Source organism: Camelus ferus, chromosome 1, assembly GCF_009834535.1.
Source record: "Camelus ferus isolate YT-003-E chromosome 1, BCGSAC_Cfer_1.0, whole genome shotgun sequence".
Taxonomy (NCBI): Eukaryota; Metazoa; Chordata; class Mammalia; order Artiodactyla; family Camelidae; genus Camelus; species Camelus ferus.
Genome location: NC_045696.1, coordinates 39,575,970 through 39,602,619, shown reverse-complemented (window position 1 = coordinate 39,602,619; position 26,650 = coordinate 39,575,970). Strand labels below are relative to the sequence as shown.

General features: G+C 38.5%; 1 long non-coding RNA gene across 4 annotated transcripts in view; it reads right to left on the bottom strand.

Annotated features, from left to right (window-relative positions):
- The window catches only part of LOC106729154, a 91,306-nt gene that overhangs the window by 692 nt on the left and 63,964 nt on the right, over window positions 1–26,650 (bottom strand). Inside the window, exons 10-13 of one of the 4 annotated variants that reach the window (XR_004323522.1) lie at window positions 20,466–20,589; window positions 20,228–20,364; window positions 14,709–17,946; window positions 397–12,028 (exon numbers count right to left, since the gene is read on the bottom strand). This is a non-coding gene — a long non-coding RNA (uncharacterized LOC106729154). Of the gene's footprint in view, window positions 1–396; window positions 12,029–12,447; window positions 17,947–19,564; window positions 20,391–20,465; window positions 20,590–26,650 lie in introns of those variants that run through there. The other 3 variants (XR_004323523.1, XR_004323524.1, XR_004323527.1) reach the window with 3 other exon arrangements.

Genomic DNA, 26,650 nt, shown 5'->3' with positions numbered 1-26,650 from the left:
TTACATTATTAAAGCTGACAACTCAAGTGTGACCTCCTATTTATTATACCCCTGCTAGGTGCTAGGTGATTTTATAGATTGTATTTTTTATTATACACAGCAACACTGTGAGCTAAATATCACTATTTCCATTTTTCAGATGCAGAATTGAAAACTCAGAGAAATTACATAATTTGTCCAAGGGCCCAGAAATAATATGTATCAAATTTAGGATGTGAACCCAGATTAAACGCTTCACACCCATGACATTGTGCCTTTCTAGTCAAGAGATGAAGGACATGGGAAAATTAATAGCTATTTATGCTAGAGTGTGATATTTTGGGAAAACACAACCATGGTTAATTGTGTAAAGGCAGAATTAGCCTTTTGCACGTGGGTATCAAGATGTTAACTTACGTGGAATTGCAGTCATTTCCAGTTCCCATTGTTCTTGCTCCAGTTCCCCCAAACCAGAATGTTTTCTCCGGGGTTACATAGAAGGTAAATTACTCTGACTATAACTCAATTAAAAAAAAAAAGAAAGAAAAAGAAAGGTAAATTACTGAAACCTTTCTTCAGATCCCTAGTCATAATCCCTCCTGGCTGAGTCTGCCCTCTTTCACACCTGAACTCCCTTGGGGAGACATCCCATTTTAAAGGTAATTATAGTAGCAGAAGTAGTGGCATCAGAGTAGTTGTAATGGCATCGGGACCATCACACAGAAAACATGCTCAGCAGCTTCTCAGGAGCAGACAAATCCATTACTTCAGTTCTTTATTTCCATCCCTTGCTGGGAACAGTTTATTACACTACAGGACATTAAGAATACAAGGGAGCCAGTATTGGTAATAAAGACTTATAGATACAAGAACCACTTATGAACAACTGAAGTAGAAGTAAAATGAAGGCTTAAAACTAACTGTTTCCCCGTGATTTAAGAGAGTACTCTGTTTTACTACAGTTTTTGTTTTTACTGCATCTTCTTATAAACTTTTTAATTTTGTATATGTGTGTTCAGATTGCCATATTGGCAACTTTTTTTTTCAAATCCTGCTCATGGCTGTTAATTATTACCAGCATATTAACCACATGGTGATATACTGGTCATCCAAACAGCTATCTGCAGTGCCTCAAAAGTGACAAATATTGATAAATATTGATAAATCTTCATCAGTTTAATATTACTCTACAGAATTGAAGGATTCTGAATCCCTGTCTAAGGGTTAGAAAGAGGCACACATAATTTTGATTTTGCTTGGAGAGAGAGATGGGAGTAGAGAGGATTTAATTGTATGCCTCTGTGCGAATCATGATAAATTAATGCATTTTAACCAAGCCAAACAGATCCTAGACTTCGGATCCACCAAATTTTGTATAACTGATACAAGGTTTACTGTCTATAGATTAAAAAGCTGAATACCATCGAATCTTCCTGGGCCCTTTAGCACTGAGTCCTGCCACTGAGAATTTCTCAGACAAAATTCTAACCCACAGGCTGGAAAACCATAAAAATCCAGTGATAAATATCTGGAAGTTGTCTCTAAATTGTACCTAACTCCAAGGTGCATTCATAAGTTCCTTTGTACATTGCTTCAGAAAATGTGCATTTCCTTGCAGTTCAGTCTCCCCTCGTTCCCTGCCACACTTATTCTATATCTGAGATCTCTCGGGGATCCACTCATGACTTTCACAGAGGGGCTTGGCAGTCTTCAATTTCCAGTTCTGACTACTTCTTAATTTTCAGTCTTGTACCTCCAACTGCTTGCTGAGCATCCTGTTCAACATGTATTTATCATTACCCACTGTATGCAAAGTACTTTACAAAAAGCAGAGTCAACAAATAGAAAACCGAATGTTTTAGTCCTTTACACCAACCAGACTTTTCTCTTAACTGACTCGTCACTGATGATACTTTTCTCCCACCTTCACACTTGAAACCTTAGAGTCATCCTTGACCTCTCCTCCTTTCCCTTCGTCTTACTTGAACTTCTATCCTTCATGTCATTAACACACTCCACATTCAGTCATCAAACATATACTTATTAAGTGCTTGCTATACGCCAGGCACTGTTCTAGGTGCTGGGAATATAGCTTGCTAGTGAGGAAACAGACAAAAATCCTCACTCTCCTGGAGCTGACATTCTAATAATTAACAGTGTCCTGAAAGAGCCTTCAGACATCATCACCTCCATTTCACCTGTGCTTCCCTCTCACCTAGTGTTTATTTCTCTCTCCCCAGGCCTAGATTCCCGCAGTCACCTCATCAGAGGTCACATCACCTAGAGCAGCTCTCTGTACGACAATAACCTAGGGACCCACAACTCAGTGTTTCACCTCCCAGTCTGGGGCAGATCTCCCAGACTTCATGTAGGCTCCTTTTCCCTGACTCCCTGCCTCCCCAACTCTCCCCCAACCCCGCAACCGACCAAATGGAAAACAATAGTGGACTCCACCTTCTCTGCCTCTATCACTCTTCCCTTTTGAAAACATACTTGAGTTGTCTTCTAGGGATCTGGTAACTTTTTTTTTTTTTTAACCCTTTATCAGAGAAGTCACTGAGCAACAGAACCTCAAAGCTTGGTTACCCTCTAGAGATGGAGGGATAAATCTTTACAGCAGGGATACGTGGGGGGACATAAAGAGGTTTAAGACAAATTCTTATTAACAGTCATCTAACAACACAAGGCAGAACATGGCAGCCCCAAATGCATAAAGCCCTAAACAGGCATGAGAGGTGGGTGAAGGAGAAGGAAATTAACATTCATGGAACCCTAAGGAGGGACTTGACATTCCTGATCACATTTAATAGTAACAACCCTGAGAGTTAAATATTATTGAGATTGTATGAAGAGAACTAAAACAGGAACAAAACAAGATTCAAACCTAGGTCTGAGTGGGTCCAGATGCCTGGCACATACATTCATTTGGCAGAGGAAGAAGGATCTAATACCTTTGCCCAGCAACCCCTCAACAGACTCTGACACATACAGAAAAAAACTAACTGAAGCAAACAGATGTAACTTAATTTCCCAGCTTTTGGATTGTGATCAAAGAGTGATCCATTTATTTATGTCTTTTTAAAAAATTTTTTCAAACTAAACATCAGGTTTTCCATTTCATCATCATTTCTATTTTCCCATAGTCAAAATGATTCTCTTCTTACTATCTTTAAAAATAAAGATCCATCCAGGAGTGACCTAACAAGTAAAAACAGAGTCTGATGCAATGTTCTGTGGGCCTCTTCAGTTCTTCTCTTTACAAATGTTATTTCACAATGAATTAAATAAATACTTGCTTTTGGAATTGAGTAGCCTTTCTCAAACTGAGTTCTGAGTATGGAAGATCTGAGTTTCAAAAATACAGGATTCCTAGGCAAATAAGATTGAGTTCCAACCCCACCTCTAAGCCACACACAATACATGTTATCATATTAAAGGATCAGATAAAAACAACAACAATGAACGGTGTTTAACTTTGCTGAGTGGTCGAACAAATTTAAAACAAGCTCATCTTATTTGGGGGAAAGATGATTTTCTTCAGTTTCTATTGCAATCTACTCCTCTCTCTATCCCCCCAAACCAGTTAAAACAAGAGACAGAATTGCTGTGGATTTGATTTTCTGTATATCCAGTTAGAAAACTGAGGTCTGGGATCTTTTCATGAAATCAATCATGAATATAAAAGTTTGGACATGAATGTCACTTACTTCTTAAGAAATATACTTAGTAAAAAAAAATTGCATGGCAAACTTGCAGTGACAGATTTAATGTAAAGTTTCTCCCTGTTATTTTGGAACCACGCAATTATCAGTTTTTGTTAATATTTGATTACTTAATATGATTAGTCTTTTTTTTTTTAATAGTATCTGTTTTGGTTCAGATATAATAAAATGGGTTCTGGTCAAAATTCAGGTTAATTTCTGAAATATTTTTCTATCTTTTCATTAGCTGGCTTTTCCTCATCTCTACAGAAGTACCTTGTGCAATCTAAATGCTTTAATGTCAATTATTTTTTGCAGTCATAATCTTAGTGCAACAGAAATTCCTTTGGCACAAATCCATGTCTACTTATTTCTAACAAAACTTTATAGGACATCATGATGTGAATTGATCATGTTAATAGTGGGAATGGAATTGGATAGACACATCATGATTTCATTGATTTATTCATTTATATGTTTATTGAGAACCTACTATATGCCCAGCACAGGGGCATTCAAGGCTAGATATACATACAGAATTCCAGACAATGGAGTTTCTGTCTTGAGAAAACAGGCATTCAGACTACAGATACTTACTGAGAGTCTGTATGTGTCATGTATTGGCTAAGCTCAGAGGAAACAGTGGTGAACAGACAGATTTTCCACTTTGATGATATTTACAGATGAACAGACATGTAGACAACCACTATATAGCAGGGTATTGTAAGTGTTAGACATAAATGGAAACAACTAACTTCCTGGAAGCATTTGGAAAAATGATATTTGTAATTTGTTTTGTGCAGAAAATAATCTTCCTTGTTAATTTTTTCTTAAAGATTTTCCTTTTTTCTAGTGTTATACTTGCTTAAAATAAGACATGCATGTGAGTTTGCCAGAAGAAAATCTTACCCAAGGATTTTTAGCTACTGAGATATGAATGACTTTTCCGAAAAGGTCTTTAGAAGTATAACACTCTGACCTCAGTCACCCAGCATAGCTCCAGGCTCTAATTATTCCTCCAGAGTACTGGCCCCACCCCAGGGTTTCTAATTCTGTAGGACCAGAGTGTGGCCTGAGAATTTTTATTTCTAACAGGCTCTCAGAGTTGCTGATGCTGCCTGTCCAGGGACCACACTTTAACAAGCATGGCTTAGGGAATTAAATATACCAGCTTCCCAAGTTAAAGTCATTATTAAAGGACTGTGAGATAGATGATCTCTGTTTCATAGGAGGAATAACAAGGCATAGGTTATTAGTAAAATACAAATTTAAATAGGTAGGCAAAACAAAATAATAAATATTTTATATTCTAAATGCAAGGGTCTATTAACTTGAAGTCAGAAATCTCCTTCTATCACTGATTGTCATGATTCAAAATACCTGAAAGTTGAGATCCTTAATGATTTAATTTGAAATGACTCTTCACCTCCCATCAGCAGATGTTTTAGAAATTTAGATTAAAAAAAAATTCTGACTACATCCAAATGGATAGTATATTGTTAGATTTTGTGATGAGAATGCAGCCCTGAGGATGTGAGGAATTTGTTATTTCTTGTGAATGGGCCTTTTGGGAAACAAACTTCTAAGGCAGCATCAATGAGAACAAAAAGGTAGGAGGTATATAGCTCAGTGGTAGAGCACATGCTTAGCATGCACTGAGGTCCTGGCTTCAACCCTCAGCACCTCCATGAAAAAAAAAAAAAAATATATATATATATATATAATGAAAGCAAACAAGAGGCACTAGGATAGTAGTGACAATTCAGAAGGTCTGGGCAACACGGGACAAATGCTAACTAAGAGGCTTTAAAAAAATGAAAACAGAGAATCTGTATCTTTAGATTAATCTGCCTGCAGTCTGAAAACTCAATGTTCCTAATATCAAGAGGACTTCACTACTAGGCTGTTATTAATAGAAACATGGAAAACCACATGAAAAAAATTACCTATGTGGTGGGTGGGAAATAGGTCAGTGGTACAGCGCATGCTTAGCATGCATGAGGTCCTGGGTTGAGTCCCCAGTTTAAATATTAAAAAACTGGTATCAAACAGCATATAGCCCAAGAATGGGCTGGTCATTGAAGATAATAAAAATAGCTATTTTAAAAAAAACCTATGCTGTATTATTTCCTCTTGCTGCTAAACTTTGTTATAGCAAAGTATACTTTGTTGGCTTAAAACAAGAATTTATTTTCTTACAGTTCCGTAGGTCAGCAGTCCGAAAAATAAGATATCATCAAGGCTGCATTCCTTCTGGAGGTTCCAGGGGGGCTTAGTTTCCTTGCCTTCTCCAGCTTCTAGAGCCCTCTTGCATCCTTGGCTCGTGGCCCCTTCCTCCATCTTCAGGGCCAGCAGCGTAGCAGCTTCAAATCTCTCCCTTCTGACTGTAACCCTCGTTTCTCTCAAAACATATCCTCTTCTGACTCTGACCATCTCTCTCCTTTTATTTGTTGTAATTACATTGAGCTCACCTGGATAATCTCCCCATCTCAAGATCCTTAACTTAATTACATCTGTAAAGTTCCTTTTGCCATTTAAAGTAACATATTCACAGTTTCTGCGGATTAGGATGTGGATAATTTGGGGGGGGTGCATTATCCAGCTTCCCACCTATGCCATTTATTTTGTTCTGGTCAAAAACCACTTGGAGTAGTGTTTCCTTTTTTATTTTCATTTTTTTGGGGGTAGTTAGGTTTACTTATTTATTTTTAGCAGAGGTACTGGGGATTGAACCCAGGATCTTGCGTATGCTAAGCATTCACTCTACCACTTGAGCTATACCCCCTCCCCCCTGGAGTAGTGTTTTCAATACTGGGCATACATTTTCAGGAGGAAATTGATAAATGACATTATACAGAAGAGTAATATTACGAATTATTCATTCACTCAGTAAACATTTGTGAAGTGTTCACTATGTGCCAGGGACTGGGCAAGAAGAATTCTGGAGATACAGATAAGATCTTATGAGCCAGGACCCTGGAATCTAGTCATCTGGTTTTGAATCTTGGCCTCACCATTTACATACTGAGTGACCTATGCGAATTGCTGAATCTCTCTGTGCCTCAAGTTTCTCACTTATGAAACTGAAATCAAATTACATGAAGTATTGTGCTGTACACCAGAAACTGACACATTGTAAACTGACTACACTTCAATCAAAATATATATACAAAAAAAAAAAAAAAAAAAAGAGAGGGATGAAATCAAATTACAACTGTCCCACAGGGTTCTTGTGAAGATTGAGACTCTTGATAAAGTCTCTGGCACGGTGACCAGCATATAGAAATCAGTGAGTGCTGGCATTGAGGAGGAACGAGAGGACTCCAGCAGACTGTGGAGTGCATAGTGGCCACCAGTAACTTGGAAAGGCTTTCTAGAGTGAGGTCTTGAAAGGTGAGATTTCGTAGTTCATTGAGGAGAAATAAGGGATGTGCAGTGAGAAGACATAGTGAAGGATTTGGAAACCCTGAGGAAGGGCTAAGGAGACTAGGGGAATGTAGCTTAGGAGCTTTAGGAAACAGTTTAGGAGTCACGTGAGAGCTGCATTTAAACATTGTTGCTAGGGTAGTTGACCCAACACAAAGAAATTAGACTCCTTTTACTTCTAGCCAGGAAAATTTCCAAGCCCAAGTGGAAATGACAAAAGCAACAATCATCTCAATATTTGAAAGAACTTGTGAATAATAAGAATTCCTTTCATTGTGGGGGGTGAGGAAGTGATATAAACCCTCCTCTGTGCACCACTGACTGTCAAACACACAACACTGCCTTCTTTGTGGAACCATCTGTCTTACATCCTTTTCCCCCTGTACCCTTGTCAGTAGAAACCCAAGTATTTTAAGGAATTAGTGGGCCATAAACTTTAAGGGAGACTGGGCTTTTTCCAGCCCAGGGGTGTAAATCAGGATTGGTTTGAGCCAACCATGGTAACCACTGCCTTTGTGGTGGAGTAGGTTAGGAATGGGCATGCAACACAATTCTTGCCAATGAGATAGGAGAGGAAGGCCTCTGGAAAAGTTTTCCTTATCTCTTCAAAAGATAAGTGAGGATACAGCATTGTAAATCAACTACACTTCAATAAAAAAAATTTTTTTTTAAAGATAAATGAGGAAAGTGAGTGCTCTCCCTGCCCTTTTTCCAGCTATAAGACATCAAGCCAACATCTGAGGAAGGTAGAGCAAGAAGACAGAAAGGGTCTGCATCCTTGATGAGGTGGACAAGCTGCTAAATTATCCAACCCTGGAATCAGTGTAAAGCATGTCATTTATTAATCAATATGTAATATATTAAAATACACTTAATGTTAAAGTTAGTCACATTTTTCCTTTTTACAGCCCCAAAGCATCCTGTATGTACAGCTAGCAGCATGAACCCTGACCATCCAGGCTCTCATCAGAAAGTAACCATGGAGTCTCTACAGTCTTATCAAAATGTTGGCTTTAAGAACTAATTTTAAATGAAGGTTACTAACCTGATTTTCAGGTGGGAGACTCTTTTAGACATATTTCTTGGTTCATTTATTTTTCTCTATTTATCTCCAGTTTTATCTTTTGGATCAAATCATATCATTAAAGGGCTGTGTACTTATACAGACATTCAAATGAATACCACAAGATATCCAGTGATGGAATAATTTGCCTGTGTTAACCATATAGCTATTTTTCAGAATTAATCTCTGCATAGGTAAAGGATTGATTTTCTAATTCCAAAAATTTCTACAAGTCTAAGATTCTATGATATCAAAATTTCTAAGTATTGCACTAAACCCACTACATTTTGACAAAAATTCAACCAAGAGATAGCCAGGAAAATGTCAATAGCAACAACAAATTAATAAAGGCTGCAGCAAAAGGTTATTTAACAAACTTTCTTCCCTTCTGTGGAGGAGAGAACTATCCCTCTAATTTCTGCTAAACGTCCTTTTTGGACCATATATTCCTAAATACTCTTACAATCTCCTTAAGCTTCTCACTTCTCCAGTTCCTCTTTTGTCCCCTTCATCTCATCCTCATTTTGAATCAGGATGCGTTGAAACAGTTTGCTGGCCCAGTTTAGGTTCTGGAAAGGGACAGGTCCTCAGAGATCAATGACAGGCTTTGCTCTTCTCACATTGTTTCTCTTTAAAGATTTTACAAGACCTATGCCTGCATTCACGTATGAAAAGAGTAGTTTCATTCTGAGTCACATCCTTGCCAAAGTTTATTGAGAATAATGGTAAAGAACAATCCATTTATAAGAATCCTTTCTTTTAAAACTTGACAGAGCAAGAAAATTTGACCTGTCCTCCCCAAGTCTAGGGAAGAATGTCAAGTCAAACTTTAATGACAAAGTCTGAGACAATGGAAAAAGACAGTGTTCCCACTTATCTCAGGCCCTCTTCCAGTTAGAAGGAGGTGACTTTCGGACCTTACCTAAGGATGGGGGCTGGTTGCCAGGGGAACCAACCCTATGATTAGTGGGTTGGAACATTCAGATTCACCAACCAGACCTCCCAGGAGGGGAGAGAGGCTGGAGGTTGAGTTCAGTGACCATTGGCCAATGATTTAGTCAATCATGCCTATGTTAGGAAGCCTCCAAAAAACCCAACAGTGTGGGGTTCCAAGAGCTTCTGGGTTGGTAAACACATGTGTATTTGGGGAGAGTAGTGCACTCAGAGAGGACATGGAAGCTCTGTGCCCTTTCCCATTCCTTGCCCTATGCATCTCTTCCACTTGGCTGTTCCTAAGTTATATCCTTTTATAATAAACTGGTAATCTAGTAAGTAAAATGTTTCTCTGAATTCTGTAAGCTGCCCTAGCAAATTAACTGAACCCAAGGAGTGAGTCATTGGAACCCCCAATCTATAGGCGGCAGATAAGAAGCACAGGTGGCCACGTGGACTTGGTGATTGGAGTCTGAAGTGGGGAGGGAGGTGGAGTCTTGTAGGACTAAGCCTTTAACCTGTGAGATCTGATGCCATTTCCTTTTTTGTGTGTGCTTCTTTTTTTAACCTCTACAAGATGAGACTGGATAATAATACCTGCCCAATTTCTTCAAAGTGTTTTGGAAAACAATGATGCTAAACATATACTAGTGCCAGATTAAAATCCTTAGAGACTCAAACCCCCCAGTTGTTACAGAGCTCATTTTCAATAGGTAATTCTCTATAAAAATAATACTAAGCCATAATGTAAGTGGGAGAGAGACCAGCAAGATCCTAATTTTTTCCACAGGACTTCTACAGTTTAAAAATATAGTTTTTCATCAACTTCTTTTAAAAAGAAAAAGTACCTCTGTTTTTCTGGTGCCCTAAGAATATACTCAATCTGCCTTTGGATAATCTGGTCCTAGTTGAGTACCTCCTGTGCGAAGCTCTATGCTTCTGCTAGATGATGAAATAGGGTGAAAAGACAGTGAATGAGTGGTAGGCTTCTGAATTAATTAACATCATCAGAAAAGGTTCTCTGAGGAGGGAAATTTGAAGCAGAATCCCCAATAACAAGGAGAACCCAACCCGGTAAAGATCAGTGGAAGGAGCAAGTCAGAAAAAGGAAGTCAGAAAGAAGCCATATCCTGGACATCAAGTAACGCCCTAACTAGTCAGGGAGACAGAAATAAAACCAGCTAATTTTAGCACAACATGGTTCCTGCTGTACTAGTTGTAAGAACAGCGTGCTCTGAGAACCCAGAAGAAGGAGTGACTATCAGAACTGAGAACTGTGCAGGGGCCGTGCCAAGTAAGGTTTATAAAGATGTAGAGCAGCAGTGCCAAGATTTAAATCCTGCCTTCATTGGAGATGTCTGTTTAAACAGATCTGGGCTTCACTCCACATTCACTAGATCAGGATATTGGAGTTGGATGCATGGAAATCTATGTTTCTAACGAGCACTCTGCTGATGGGAAGACATTTTGGAGTCCTCTGGTTTAGAGAACAGGCCTTGGAGTCAGAAAAATGACTTGGACACACAGCTTAAGTCTCACTTTCCTCATCAGTCCTCTTATTGGAGGACCATGAGGTTTAAACGAAGGAGTATTTGTAAAGTGTCATCTATTACGGCTATTGTAAGAAAAGTACAGCTTTGCCCATAACTAAGTAAAGAACTGACTGAGTTGGCCCAGAGCTCATATAATGTATCTCAGAATCTTACTCTGAGGGGAAATGACAGTGGTGAGGTTACAGCTGTCGGGACAGGTGAGGGAGGTTGGAGAGGAAGCCAGTTTCCACTGGGGCAAAAGGACAGTGAATAGCTGCGAAGCTGTCAAGGCTTCATAGGAAACAGCTGGCTTTGCCTCTTCCTACTCTTTTAAAATTTATTTTTGTCACTTCCTCATTTCAAATGTAAATTGTTTAAAGTCATTCTCTCCCTAAGATCCAAGTTTAGTCCTTGGCTAAATCAAAAGAAAGTCATCTTGTTAAAAAAGGAACACCACCCCCTTCCCCACTCCCACCCACAGGGAAATTAAGAGAGTTAGCCAGATAGAGTTTGGCAGAGGGAAGTCAGGAGGACTGGGAAATAATGGGTGGACTCAAATCCCTTCTACCGTCCATACAACCCGCAAATTATCACCAGCAACCAAGTTCATCCCTTCTAACTGGTCTGACAAGCCTGAGGAGGGAGGAGGGCAGTGGTCTTCACCCCTACCCTTAACTATGAAGTGGATCCTCCTGTCCTAAACCAACCACCCACAAACCAACATGCAACCAAACACAATCACTCACTTTCAGATCAGCGCCAAAAAACTGATTTCAGAAAATGGTTTTCCAGGGTCACTGCTCTCTGTAGATGTACGAGAAACTGCCTGCCTTTCTAGTCTTGAGTTCACTCCAAATGTATACAAGACGGTGGAAATTCATTTGGGAGGATGCTTTCTTTTAAGCCCTCCCTTCCTTCTAGAGTTCTGGTAGAGCAACAGATTAGGTTACCAATACTGCAGTGAGGAGGGGAATGGGTTTTCGATTTTGTACTTTGTGATGTGAGGGATGGCAGCAGGGCGACACGTAAGAAGGAATCACAAACACACTGCGTCCTGCCTTCCAGAGACAGTGAGGGGCCAGGGGAAGAGGACCCCGGCTTTGGGGTCAGCCAGGCCCAGGTCCAAATTCCTGCTGGGCTCGGTACTCGCTGGGTCCTGGTGCAAGACACCTTCACTCTTAAGAGTTTTCTTATCTGTTTCTTGCCAGACACTCTGCTCTGGTAGCTGCAATAAATGGTCATTCCTTTGCCCTTGAGATTTAGCCTGTGATTGGTTATCTGATTATCTAAACTACTGGAGGCCCAGATAATTCTGTGTATTGTGAAAGCAGGTATGGTTTATTAATAACTGATGCTTCTTAACCAAAGTATCTCTCAGTTCAAAGCAAAGAAACCTAAAAAAAAAAAAAAGCAAAGAAATCTATTTACTTTTTATGACTGGGAGACATATATATATATGTGTGCTACCATATATTTTAAAAATAGTTTTAACTTATTTATTTATGTCCTGTTTGTTTTTGGGGGAGGGGAAGTAACTTGGTTTATTTATTTATTTTTGATAGAGGTACTGGGGATTGAACCTAGGACCTCGTGCATGCTAAGTGTGCACTCTACCACTGAGCTATACCCTCCCTCTGTATTTTTTCCAATGATAAGAAAGCTTAAGATTCAGCATTTAGTCAGTGCTTAAGGGCTGATTCTGAAAAGACAACATTCCCTATATTTTAATGTTTGGTTCTTTCATACGTGTACAAAATAAGTTCAGTGTAAAATAGAAAGCATGTCAGAACAAGAAATCTCTGGACAAAGAAAGAAAAATATAATCTCCATAGTTTATCACTGAAACAAGGGCACAAGGGATTATGGCAATATTAAATAGTGACATTGATTAGTGAAATGATCTGAGTGGGAAGGTGGGGCAGGGAAATTTTCTAAAGAACATGTTGTGTTGACCAGGTGATGGCTGAGTGTCTAACTGCCCTCTCCGGGTCGATGTGCAGCATGTACACACAGAACCTTTGGTAGGGGCATGACCACCAGAGGCCACGGGAACCAAGTAAATTATAATAACAGCCACACTTCATTGAAAACCTACAATGTGTCACTGTGATAGATACTTTATATATTCTTAATATACTATCCATTACTTTTCCAAAACTCTTGCAGAATACAGATGCCGAAAGGTTAAATAATTTATCTACAGTGCTATATCTAGCAGATTACAGAATGGATCCCAGGAAACTCTTTCTATTAGACTAAGAAGCTTCACTTTGGAAGGCACGTAACATCGGATAACAAGAGGATCGTCCCAGCAAATGCAGCGTTCCCCAAATATTCTTACAGACTTGCCAACTTCATGCCAGACCCTGATCTGAGTGTAGGGGAAGTAAAGATGAATAACAGAGCTCTGCTATTATAGAGCTCATGTGCCAGACACACAAGCAAATTTAATAGTAGTGAATGCTGCGAGAGAGCCTTCTCTGTCAATGCAGGGAAGAGAAAGGTGGAGTGCTGGGGGCGGTGTTCATGGGCAGACTTCTGAGGTCACGGTGCACCCGAGGTGAGCATTCTTCACTGGTAGACAAAGCAGGCTGGGAGTGGAGTGAGAGAAGAGAGGGCAAGAACTGGGTGGTGTGTGTGGCAAGGTCATTAGAGAGGGTGGTGAACTGCCTTGTGCGGCCCACGAGAATGAAGCAAGAGTGCGTGAAGGGATATAAGGATTGATGATTGATTTCCCAGAATACTGAGGATCTGAATGATATGTTGAGAATTTGGGGAATCTTGGTAATATGATACTTTTAAAAGGTTTAAGTGATGGAAATGGCTCTTTCTGATCTATTTTTGGTAACTTCATAAGTTGGCCTTTAACTCTTGCTCATTAGGGGAAGGTTAGCTGGTTTGAGAATGCAAACTAGCCTCAAAAAAGACTCTAGCAACCCAATACAAGGCACTTCCCGGGAGGTTATGTGTTCAAAAGCTCAGGATAGAACCAGATTTCATTTTGAGACTGTGCCTGAAATGCTGACTCTACCAATGAAAGCAAATTGCAAAGATCTGACTGTAGCATGTACATGAAACTCTTCTAGCTGTTTTAGATTTTGTCAATTTGACCCATTGACAAAGAAACCTTGAGTGAGGTAATTTTTTTTTTTGCTGTTATTAAATTCTTTAAATAAATGTTTTGAGGATTAAAGTGCCAGTTTCTATGTGCATGTTTACATATGCATGTATGCTTATTAAATACGAATTTTTATCCAATGACTTTGAACCAAAACAGTTAACAATTTGTCTATATTTGTCTGAAGAAAATGAAAACCCTTTCCATTTATACTAGCTACTTTATTCCTAAATTAGAGGAACAAAGAAGTTGTATTCTTTTTATGTGACAACTGTGTTGTGGATTTCTTGAATTGTAGAAGCTTGAAGTCAAAAGGTCCCAGTTTGGGCCTCTAACAACCCATGTGATCTTAGATAAGCTCACTAAGCTTGTCTAAATCCCAGTTTCCTTAGGTGCAAAATGGGGTTGATGACGTGTGCTTGGTACAACCCCTCACCTTCATGTTTACTCTGTCCACAGTAAGGGAAGTAGTATTGTAGGGGTGGAGAGCACAATGGATTCATATTCTGGGTCTGACACCTACTTGTTATGTGACCTTGGCAAACTCTGAGAGGAGACTTTACTTTTATGAACCTTAGTTTCTCCATTTACGAAATAGAGATATGGTTGCCTACCTTTATAAGGCTGCTGTGAGAATTAAATCAGATAATATCTGTAAAGAGCTTAGGACAGTACATGCTGCATATGCATATGTGTGTGTGCATGAAATATATATATATATATATATATGACACATATATATGACTATATATATAGATATACATATATGAGAGGTTATAAAATACGACTGGGACAAAAGACCTCAAAATATGAATAATGGATTCAATTGATTGTTACAGATTCCACATTGCAACTATTCATTAAGATGAGTCAAGTTTTGACGTAGTAGCAAAGAATAATATCATCAATTATCTGAAAAGGATATTAAAATACCTCTTTCTGTTTCAATTACTCACCTGTGTATGGCTGGAGTTTCTTCATTTATTTCAATCAAAACAGTATCGAGCAAGAATGAATGTAAGTGCAGATATGAGAATCCTGTTGTCTATTAAGGTAAACATTAAAGAGATTTGCAAAAATGTAAAACAATGTCACTCTTCTCACTGTCTTTTTTGTTTGTTTGTTTTTGGAGAGAATAGTTACTTTTGAAAAGTTTACATAATGATAATAGGTAACTGGCTTATTTTTGTTGTTTTAAGCATGTTAATAATAAATATATATAAATATTTAAAATTTTTCTCAGTTTTCTAATACAATAAATGTTAAAATTATAAACAACATATCAGTCTTAATTTCAATTAGAGTGGTAAGTTGGGAGGCTTTCATATTCTTTAGAAAAGCCACTTTTGGAAAGTGACTTTGGGAAAGTTTTTAAACCCTAAGTGCTTCATCAATCAATCAATCAATCAATCAATCAATCAATAAAATAAGAATCATGCCACATTATGTCCAAGAGACAGGAAATTAGACAAAATGATATTATGAGCATTCCTCCAGCCTAAAGTTTTTGTGATTCTAGAATTCTGTTCTATTGATAACTCTGGTTAAACCTGTGGCAGGCTTAGCCAGCAGTAAAAAGCCGAAATTAAGTCCAACATATCATCCCACGTCTTTTTCAAAGAAGACTGAAACCCACACCCCATCCACCCTCCTCCACAAAGCTTCCAGAGAAAGCAGGACTGTGACAACCAGTGCAAACTCCATCCACGCGGCTCACAGGAGAATGCAGCTCTGTACAAACATGGTCATGCCTTTGGGGGCATGTTAGGGAGTATCAGGGCAATTCACTATTTCTTTTAAGGGTTGAAGACAGAAGCAGAGAAACTGAATGCTGACATAAAGAGTGGTATGACCCTTCAGAAGGAAAAAATCTAAACATTAACATCAACTTAATTTGGGACATCTTACTCAACATTTGATTTGTTAGACAAATGTCTGAGTGTCCAATATGAGCTAGGCATCAAATGTATAATCTTTACTAATCCCAGGTCTAGAAGAATGATTTCTTTTCCTCCTTGAAAAATAACTTTTAGCAGAGCAGTAGTATAAATCTTCCATGCTTAAATCTTATTTTTCTTTTCCATTTTGTCCATATCCAACAGTGTTTCATTCTAATATTAACTCACCAACACTTACTATGTACATATGATTTCCAAGGATTGGGATGATCTAGTCTTTGGGGGCACCAATACAGATTTGGTCCATCTCTTAGAAGGTTCACGACATGGATGGGCAAGTATAAGATCTGTAGTCAGGAAAGCCAGCACTACCATTTTAGACACCTGAAAATCAGTTTTTCAGTGTCACGCTATATATGTTGTGATGGCATCGCCAACCCCCCTCCTATACACTTTTCGGATGTGTCTTAGTCTGGGATTAATGACTCATTCCTTTAGGGCTGGATGATTCTTTGCTGTGGGAGGCTATCCTGTGCTTTGTAGAATGTTTAGCAGAATCCCTGCCCTCTATTCACTAGATGCCAGTAGAAGTCAACTGTGACAACCAAAACTATCTCCAGATGTTGCCAAAAACCCCCTGGAAGATAGAATGACTTCTGGTTAAGAACGACTGCTTTAAATCAAGACTCTCCCCTTATAAACTCACAAACACTCTGTTTCATCCTTCTTCCTTTTCCCCTTCTCCTTTTTCCCTCTTCCTTTTCTCTGCAAACACCTATTATAGTTTCCTCTTCATCCTTAGCAATCATTCTCAGGAAAAACAGGAGTTTACTCTACTCTCAAGAAACGTAACATGTGAAGCCATTATTAGTTACTAATGACTTGGGGTAACAAGCCATCCCAGTTTGACAAAGCGTGAAGTCCCAGGATGTGAACATTTCAGTGCTAAAACTGAGGAAATCTTAGGCAAATTGAGATGAGTTGGTCACCCTAAACTTAGTGTGTAACCCTTTTAACCTCTAGTCCACTCGGTGTACTGTCTCATTCATAGAAGCACAGATCAAATATCTATTACTGATAAAAATGGAATTACATTCTAATTTTGGTGCTTTTAAAAACGTATTAAAGTTGGTTCTTTCACCCTCCCAGCAAGAATGCTTTTACCTTTTTCCCCTTTTCCAGTTATCTTATTCCTGCAATACTCTAGCACCTTTCATTTGCTCTAAATTTCCAAAATTCTCTCATCTCTTTATTTTGAAGGTTAACTAACCTCTTTCCTTTCTCCTCCCACCTCTTAGGTTCTACCTTCTTTGCTACTTTTTAACATAAATTCCAGGGACAGATTTGGCAGTGACAGACAGGACACTCACGGGGTGGATAGTCATCATCTGCTTCTGTGGAGGAAAGAAATTCCCAGAATCACTTACATGCACGACCACATGTGTGTTGGCTTGTGAGCTCCTTCCTAATAAGAAGAGCTAGAAGTGGAAGCAGGGGAATGAAAAAATCATAATGGTTGAGTCTTGATAGAATATGAGGATGGAAAAGAGAAGACACATCCAGCTTGGGTTCTGCAGAATAGCTGTGGGAAATACAAGGCTGCCAGGGCTCAGTTTCAGCTTCTGAGTACTTAACAAGGGGCAGAGGTCAAGGGCAAGGGCGTTAAAGGGCAATACAATTTGCTGTTTCATAGCTCTGGATATAGCTAATGTTACATTCTCCTGGTTACACCCTTATTTTCAGCTGCTTTCTCCCCAACATGGAATCCCTTTAAACCCAGTTACCACTTAGCTAAACTAATTTGTCTTTGCTTCCAATGTTTTTGCAATCACTACACCACCATAAAATCTTTTACACAAGACATAAACTCTGAAAGGAAAATATTAAACTATGAGGTCACTGCTGTAATAGCAAATGACCATGGAGTTAAAAGAAGATGAAAAAACTTCTCATGGATAGAAGCCAAGCACTTTAGAAAAAGAGACAGAAAGAGTACTGGGCTGTCATTCTGGGACCTTAAGGGGTCTGCTGCATTTCCTACATGTAAAATGGTCCCCAGATAACTCTCATGATACATATTCTGAATGCCATGAAATTAGAATCATTTGCAGTGGGCTCTCCACACCCACCAGTGTGGAGAGCTAATGGGACTCTGCCAGTTTATATGAGGGACTTGAACATGTAGATTCTGGTATCTGCAGGAGCTCCTGGAACCAATCCCCCTCAGACACCAAGGGACCACTGTACTTCACTTATAAAAATCACGTCTTCCGCTTGCGGCAAAAGGTCAGAGCATCTGAAAGACAAAGAAGAAACTGGTTGCAAACAAGGGTGTCTATTTCTGTTTATGAGATTTGAAGTCTGCAGAATGACTGAAGTCATTTTCATGCTTCAGGCTTATAGTGACTCAGCTCTTCCTTTTCCAGTAAATGTAATTGTTGATGAACCTTGCCGTGCCTTCCCAGAGGCAGATGATGCTTTTCATTTGATTAAATCTAATTCGATAAGTAAGGGTTTGCGTTTGTTAAACTCCTGCATGGGTTGAGTATGTTTGTGTTTCATTTTAACATTCATTATAGAAATTAGTCTGTCATCTCCAAAGCCATGATTTTCCCCAACAATCCTGGATTGAAAATGTTCTGAAAATATATTATTCCTTTGGGGACCTGCATTACTTTTCTATTGTTGTTGTAACAATTAACCACCAAATTCATGATTAAAAAAAAACAAATTTATGATCTTACAATTCTGGAGGTCAGAAGTCTGAAACGAATCTCACTGGGCTAACATCAAAGTATCAGCAGGGCTGCACGGCTTCTGAATCTGTGTGTGAGAATCTGTTTCCTTGCCTTTTCCAGCTCCTAATGACCACGTACATCCCTTGATTTGTGGTCCTTTCCTCCATCTTCGAAGTCAGAAGCACAGCATCTTCAAATCTGTTTCTGACTTTGATCTTCTGCTTCCCTCTTCCACATTTAAAAGGCCCTTGTGATAAAACTGGACTCACTAGATAATCCAGGAGCATTTATATATCTTCAGGTCAGCTGATTAGCAACTTTAATTCCACCTGCAACGTTAGTTGCTTTTTGCCATGTAACAACATATTCACAGATTCAGGGGATTACGGCATAAACATCTCTAGAGGGCCATTATTTGCCCCACTGGATCCCAGCTATGCAGGGGGTGGTCCTACTAGACTCCCAACCTTGGAGGTCCCTGAGATTTGTCTTCTGTCACCAGAATTGGTGATCATAAAAACAGAAACTTGAAGTCACCAAGGGTCGGGAGATGTTGTCAGATAAATGCTGGCTTTGGTTCTTGCTTACCTCCTAGGTTTCCCATTTTCACTTTAATGTTGGTTTTTAGGGGTACCTTCATTTCCCTGCCATCTCAGAGAAACATGCTATGTATTTTTTTCATAAAGCCAAATTGTTTTTACTGATTGGAGCATTTAAGATAGCAAGTGTCCTGTTGTGCCAGGCACCCTGCAGTCGCTCTTGGAAAATAAAATTTTGATCTGTTCTAATAATAATTTGCCCCATGCCCTGCAAGTGGAATATCAAAATTACAAACTCTTATTCAAGTAGTTACTCCTTTCCTCTATTCAGTCTGCTTCAGACTTACAAACTTGTAATGAAAGAAGCGGGTATTTTTGGCTTCACTGCTGTTTCTCCCCTCTGTTTCATCTTGTATTTGCAGCTATTGCTGTGGATTTATCCAGTCAATCATAAGGGGTAGAGAGAGAGCTATTTTCATTAGACTGTTCTCTAAGTAGAAAATATTCAAATATCCACAACTTATTACAATTAGTGAGTCATTCACACTGATATAGTCAGTTGGGAAAATTTTTTATATTAACAATAGAAGTATAAAGTACTTATGAATAAATTCAAAAAGGATGTACAAAATATTTATGTGGGAATTTATAAAAATTTATTAGAAGAGACCAAAGAACAGTTCAATAATGGAGAGATGTTTGTAGACGAGAAGGATCAATATTACAAATATGTCAATTCTTCCAAGTTTGTCTATGGATTTAACAAAATTTCAATTAAAAAAAATCCTAACAATGTGATTTTTTCCTATTGTTCCTGATAAATTTATCCAAAATTTATGGAGTTGAACAAAAGATCAAGAATAGGCAAGGCTCTCCTGAAGAAGAAAAAGGTGTGTTGCAGGGGGAGACTTAATTCAAGCTACGTTAAATAACGTAGTGTTGAACTGGTACAGACACAGATAAACAGACCACTGGAATAGAGTACAATGTGCAAAAACCGACCCCCTGATTAATGGACACTTGGTCTATGACAGAGGGAGAACTGAAGACCAGAGGAGGAAGGACAGGACATCAATAAGTGCTTCTGTGACACTAACCATTTATTAAAACAATAACCATTTATTTATTTCACAATTCTTGGGTCAGCAGTTCTGGCTGGGAGCAACTGGGTACTTTTCTCAACTAGCTCATTTAGCTGACTCAAGTGTCTCTAAGCAGCTAAAAAAAATCAATCAGGCAGTTCTGCTTCTGTGTTGGTTGGCTGTTGGCTGGAGTGACAAGGGTGACTGGGCCCACATACCTGTCATCATGCAGCAGGTAGCCCACATATGTTCACATGGTTGACATGATCAGAGAAAGCAAGGGTGGTCCAGGCCTGGAATTGGTACAGTATCACTTCTGCCGCATACTAATGGTGAGAAATGTCACAAGACCTGTCTAGATTCAAGGAGAAATAGACATCTCTTGATGGAAGAAGCTACAATGTATTATAGCCATTTTTGCAATCTAGAAGTCTATCCTTTGGTCAAAATAATTACCTTTCCTTCCACATGTAACACGTCCCAAATCTCATCTAATTATGGTATCAGGCTAGTGTGGCATCTTGTGGTCCAAATCAGGTCAGATGAGGCTCCTCAAATGAGGTTTTCTTGTTCTGGCAACCTATGAAATAAAAAGGACTAATTATCGTCCCTCAACACACCCAACACACGATTGGGCAGGGATAGGTCCATTACAGTAGATACTACCACCAGAAAGTGGAAGCGTGTAAACACAAAGCAGCCATGGGTCTACAACAACACTGAAATCCAGTAGGACATCTGTTGCTGGGTCTCCCCATTCTGGGGGCATGAAATACTCATTGATTAGGTCTAGTTTCATCTCCCTGCTTCACTGCTTTCCAAGACTTAGCTCCACTTTCTGAACTGTTGGTTATCTTCTGAGATATTGTTCCTTTTCTATAAGGAAAGACCCATATTGTGTAATTTGAGCAGTCTAATTTCTTCAATCCAAGTATGTGGTGCTTTCAACAGTACAACTCTTAATACTTGGTGGTTTCCCTCTGAATCTGACTTGAGTCTACTTGGTCCAAGAAAAGTCACACCAACAATTCATTAGAGAGAGAATTTTGTGGGTGTGTCAGTCTGTTGTGGGATAATAAGGGATAATAGCCTTAAAATTCTTAGATACCCCTCCCCACCTTTTTTTATATAGTTAAGAGAACCTACTATATGACACCTTAATTCTTTCGAATATCTTAATAGACTTTAATAGCCACAACTCAGGCTTCTTTCATTTGGATTTTTTGCTGGCTGAAGAGATTAGGTCCAGCAATCCCACTCCTGGGCATATATCCAGAGGGAACCCTAATTCAAAAAGACACCTGCACCCCAACATTCATAGCATCACTATTTACAATAGTCAAGACATGGAAACAACCTAAATGTCCATTGACAGATGACTGGATAAAGAAGCTGTGGTACATTTATACAATGGAATACTACTCAGCCATAAAAATGACAACATAATGCCATTTGCAGCAACATGGATGGTCCTGGAGAATGTCACTCTAAGTGAAGTAAGCCAGAAAGAGAAAGAAAAATACCATATGACTTCACTCATATGTGGAATCTAAAAAAAAAAAGATAAATGAACTTATATATAAAACAGGAACTGACTCACAGACATAGAATACACAGACTTGTGGTTGCCAGAGGGGAGGGGGGTGGGAAGGGATAAACTGAGAGTTTGAGATTTGCAGATACTGACTGGTATATATAAAATAGATAAACAAGTTTATACTGTATAGCACAGGGAAATATATTCAATTGTAGTAGCTCATGGTAAAAAAGAATAAGAAAATGAATATAGTATATTCATGTATGACTGAAGAATTATGCTGTACACCAGAAATTGACACAACATTGTAAACTGACTACACCTCAATAAATAAATTAAAAGCCAAAAAAAAAAAAAAGAGAGAGAGAGAGAGAGAGAGAGAGATTAGGGATGAAAAACAGTTCTATTTCCTGTATATTCCTTCTAATTTTTTTCTTCAGCTCTTTTCTTTCTTCCTCAGCAACTAAATGAAACCAATTTAGTTTGGTCCAGAAATCATTTTGCAAGGCCCATAAATTCATTAGCAATATGTATTTTAAAAAAAAATCTTCCAACCCCTAATTTATCCCTCTCTGCCCTTTACAGACACATGTTACTATATATAAAATAGATGAACAACAAGGACCTACTGTATAGTACAGGGAACCATATTCAGTTTTTTGTGATAACATATAATAGAAAAGAATCTGAATAAAACAATGTATATGTATAACGGAATCACTTTCCTGTACAGCTGAAACTAACATTGTAAATCAACTACCCTTCAATAAATCTTTTTAAAAATCTTCCAAAAAGAAAAAATCTTCCAGGTTCCTGTAGGCAACCATTATGCCAATAGTTTTTAACAAAATGATGCATGTTGCCATTTTTCTGACCAGCTATAGCCATTTCCTCAGTTTTTCCAGTTACCACTAGTAGTTTGCTTGCCCTTTTCCTAGTTTTTGCTACTGAGTTCTTAATGTTCTTTCAGTCTCTGCCCAATTCAGAAACCCCAGGCCACATGTTTTAGGTTTTTGTTACTACAGAAATCCACTTCTAGGTACTAATTTTCATATCAGTTAGTCTTTACTGTGTAACTAACCACTCCAAAACTTAGTTGCCCCAAACAATAATCATTTATTTATCAGCTCCTGATCCTGTGGTTAGCACTTTGCACCAGATTAGCTGCAAAGTTCTTCTGCTGATCTCAGGGGTTCTTACTCATGTTTTCCTGGTCAGCTGGCAGTCAGCGGCCTCACTCATATACATGGCAGTTAGCTGGCTCTCATACTGGGCCACACGTCATCACCCAGCAGGCTAATTTAGGCTTATTTATATATAGTGGCTCCAGGATTCCCAAGAGCAGCAAGGGAGCAAGCCCCAGTGTACAACTACTTTTCAGCTCTCTGCTTGTGTAAGTGTTTCTACCATCCCTTTATCCACATGGTCAAGTCCAGATTTGAGGGATGGAAGAAAAGAATTTAGCTCATCATGGGAGCAACTGCAAAGTTACATTGCAAAGGGCATGCATACAGGATGGATACAATTTGTGGTCACTTTTACAATCTCTTGATATGATGGGATATTTTAAAAATAGTAATCTGTATTTCGTATATTAACCATACAAAACATTAATGCATACAAATTGATATTTCAGTAATATTTTTGATAATGAGTCTGACGAGTTTGTGCTAGGAATAGAAGTGTCAGCTCTGCAGTTTTCTCATTGTTCATTTGTGCATGTATCATTAGCATATTCAATCAGTTGCTAGAAGATGATTTTTAGTCACCTGTTCATTTTGTGAGGGTTAGTTAGGTTGAAATCAGACTAGAATTTGTAAATCCATTTCACCAGGCACATGTAATCTATGACATATAAAAAACCAATGAGGAAGGGTACCATTGTCAACCCTATGACATTGTATACCTTCCACTCATCCCCAAGGCCCTCTTTCATACGATATGTGACAAGTGATTGGTAGACAATCACCAGGGCAAGTGTCAATATGAATATTTGTTTTACATTTTATTTTAAACTAAAACTATTCATACATAATATACTCATTCTCATAAGAGAATTAATATATTCCAGTATTTTCTACCTGCATCCTAATGGATTGTCTGGTATATCCCCTCTGAATAGTGTTTACACCAGTGCTTTAGATAATTTCTCATCACCAGGGCTACCCACAACATTCTGGAAGAAATTACATCACTTTAATTTAATTTGTTTAAATTTAATTTTAAATCACTTATACATAATTTATGTGTATAAGTGCGTGTGTGTGTGTGTGTGTGTGTGTGTGTGTGTCGTGGAGGGAGGGGGTTCTTGTCATTCCTCCTTTGGAAAACAAAGAAGTCTGAATGCTTTGTCCAGTCTGCCCTATTTCCAGTTCAGGCTTTGGTAAATGTAGAACTGCTCCTCGTTCTTTCAGGTAGCTAGAGTATTTATATGCAGAAATGCATCATTTTTCTTGAAAATCTTGAAAAATCTGATTTTTGTTTGCCCTCAGGTTTTAGGAGAAAGAGGCCAATTTCAAAAAAGGTTAATAGTCAAGATTTATTTATGCAACCTAATGTTCAGTTATGTCTAATGGTTGGTCAACACAGAATTTGGCTCAATGCTTTGTGTATTTTTAGCTCTTGAACAGTGCTTTCAAATGTTCCTACTCATGATCCCCAAGAATATCTTCCATCTTTTAGGAAAAAGTTTGTAAATATATATATATTTTGTGCCATTTTGTGTCAACTTGGCTAGGCTATGGTGCCCAGATATGTCAATGAAGTCAAACACTATTCTGGATGCTTCTGTGAGGCTGTGTTCAGTGAGATTAACATTTAAACTGGCTGACTCTGAGTAAGGCAGATTGCCCTCCATAGTGTGAGTGGGCCTCATTCACGCAGCTAAAGGCCTGAGAAGAACAAGCCTGACCTCGCCAGGGCAGGAGGGGATTCTGCCAGCAGCTGGCCTTCGACTTGGACTGTGGCATGGGTTCTTTTCTTGCTCTTGAGCCTGCTGGGCCCACTCTACAGATTTCGGACTTGCCAGCCTTCATAATCATGTGAGTCAATTTCTTAAAATAAAGAAATCTTAATTTACTTTGTATTTTTCTTTACTAGTTCTTTGACCTTGGATAAGCGACTTCATCTCTCTCACCCTACTTTTCTCATCTACAAAATGAAGACATTCATATCTGCCTCACAGGGTTGTTGTGAGGATTAAATGAGTTAATATATAAGATCCTTTGAGCAGTGTCTGGCACAGAGTGGACAGAGGACAACTCTCCTCTTTAATTTGGACTGAGCTTACTTGGTTCTTATCCAGATGGTACTTTCTGTCTTTCTGCCACACTTACTGCTTTGTCTGATTCCTGGGAGGAAACGCATCCTAGTTCCTCAGCATGTGGCAAAAGAAGTGGCCAGAGACACATGGAAGAATAGTTTCTAGAGATGGTAAATAACTTCCCGGAGTTGTAGTAGATGGACAGGAAGGAACATGACTCATGAGTCATTTGAAAATACTTAAAAAGATGCATACGTTTCTCAAATGCTTCTAAAGTAAGACACAAAGATGAAAAGTCCAACAGGTTCGATGTTCCCCCATGGAGTTTCGATTCCATGAGGAGTTTCAAAAGGGAACTTGCATGTTTTTGTTATTCTTGGTATTTGGAAGAGTGTCTGCTTCTTTGGTGAGTGGGAGTAGGAGGGAGCTTGAGAATTCTTATTTCATAAATTTTTGATGGACTCTTTTATTGAATGTGAATAAGCATGGGAAAATTTGCCTGTATAAAATACAGTAATAATAATTATGATAGGTATAAAGTGGGAGCAAAGTGTTAGGGATTTATAAGAGAGTTTGAAGGAGAGGTTAATTCAAACATAAAATCTTAAGAAGATTTTTTTAAACCTTTTTTTTTAAGGTGGGTAATTAGGTTTATTTATATATATATTTTTTTTTTAAACAGAGGCTCTGGAGATTGAACCCAGGACCTCAAGCACATTAAGCATGCCCTCTACCACTGAGCTAGACCCTCCCTATTTGTTTGTTTTTGAAAGAGAGTTTGGGCTTCTCCTCAGAGGATTAGTAGGACTTTGGAGCACCCCTAAAAGTGTCATCAAGTACATCTGTCAGTCAATTTTTATACAGAAAAATATAAATTAATACTTTAAAATAATTAACCTCAACCCAGACCTATTTCTTACTCCCCAGAATACCTAGAAGATTGTGGAAGAGAGAAGGGCTATCTGACAGAAAACCCTAGTCCATTTTTATTTATCAACTGTAATTCAATAACCGGAATTATGTAATAGATTACTTAATTAAATTGTGAGCTTGTAATGTTCTCTATTGTTCCATGTGACTTAACATTAATATCTCCAACTAGATTATAAACTCTTTGAGGTCATGATAATGCTTTAATACTTCAGTGCATTTGTTGATTATTTCAAAAACTCAAAAAAAAAAAAAAAACCAACAACAACTATGTTCTCTCAGGCTGATGGGTTACAGAGAGAGGAAAGTGAACTAGTATTTCTATTCAATCAGTCTATGTCTGACACTTGATAGACAGCCTCTCTCATCATTCTTCACATCCCTCTGAGGTAGAAATCATCACCCTCATTTCAGTGATGAAGCAACTGAGTGACATTTGAAGAAGTTAGCCAACTTGTCCTAGGTCACTCTGCCAGGACATGTGGGAGCCATAATGAAAACCAGCTCTGTATTTATCCAAAGTCTATCCTTTCTATAAATTTATAAAATTTACTTATTAATCTAATATCTATCTATTTCCATATGATAAGATTTAGTTTTCACATATTCATTTACTCATCATCATTTCCTGTCTCAAATAAACTCCAAACCTGAAGTATTAGATTATTAACAAGGTACTAAGTGAAAATATTGGTAATCTAGAATGGAGAAAAGATAAAACCAACACTTCTTTCTTGGTTAGTCACAAAAATCAAACTACAGCAATTCTATAAATTTCCCACTCCCTTTCAAAGGCCTGGATTAGGATGAGGCGAAGAACCACCACGAAGCCTAATCCAACAAATTATCTTGGTCAGGCCAGACAGACTGAGGGGAAGTTTCTGGTTCGCTGACCCTAGAGCAGCCCTGGGA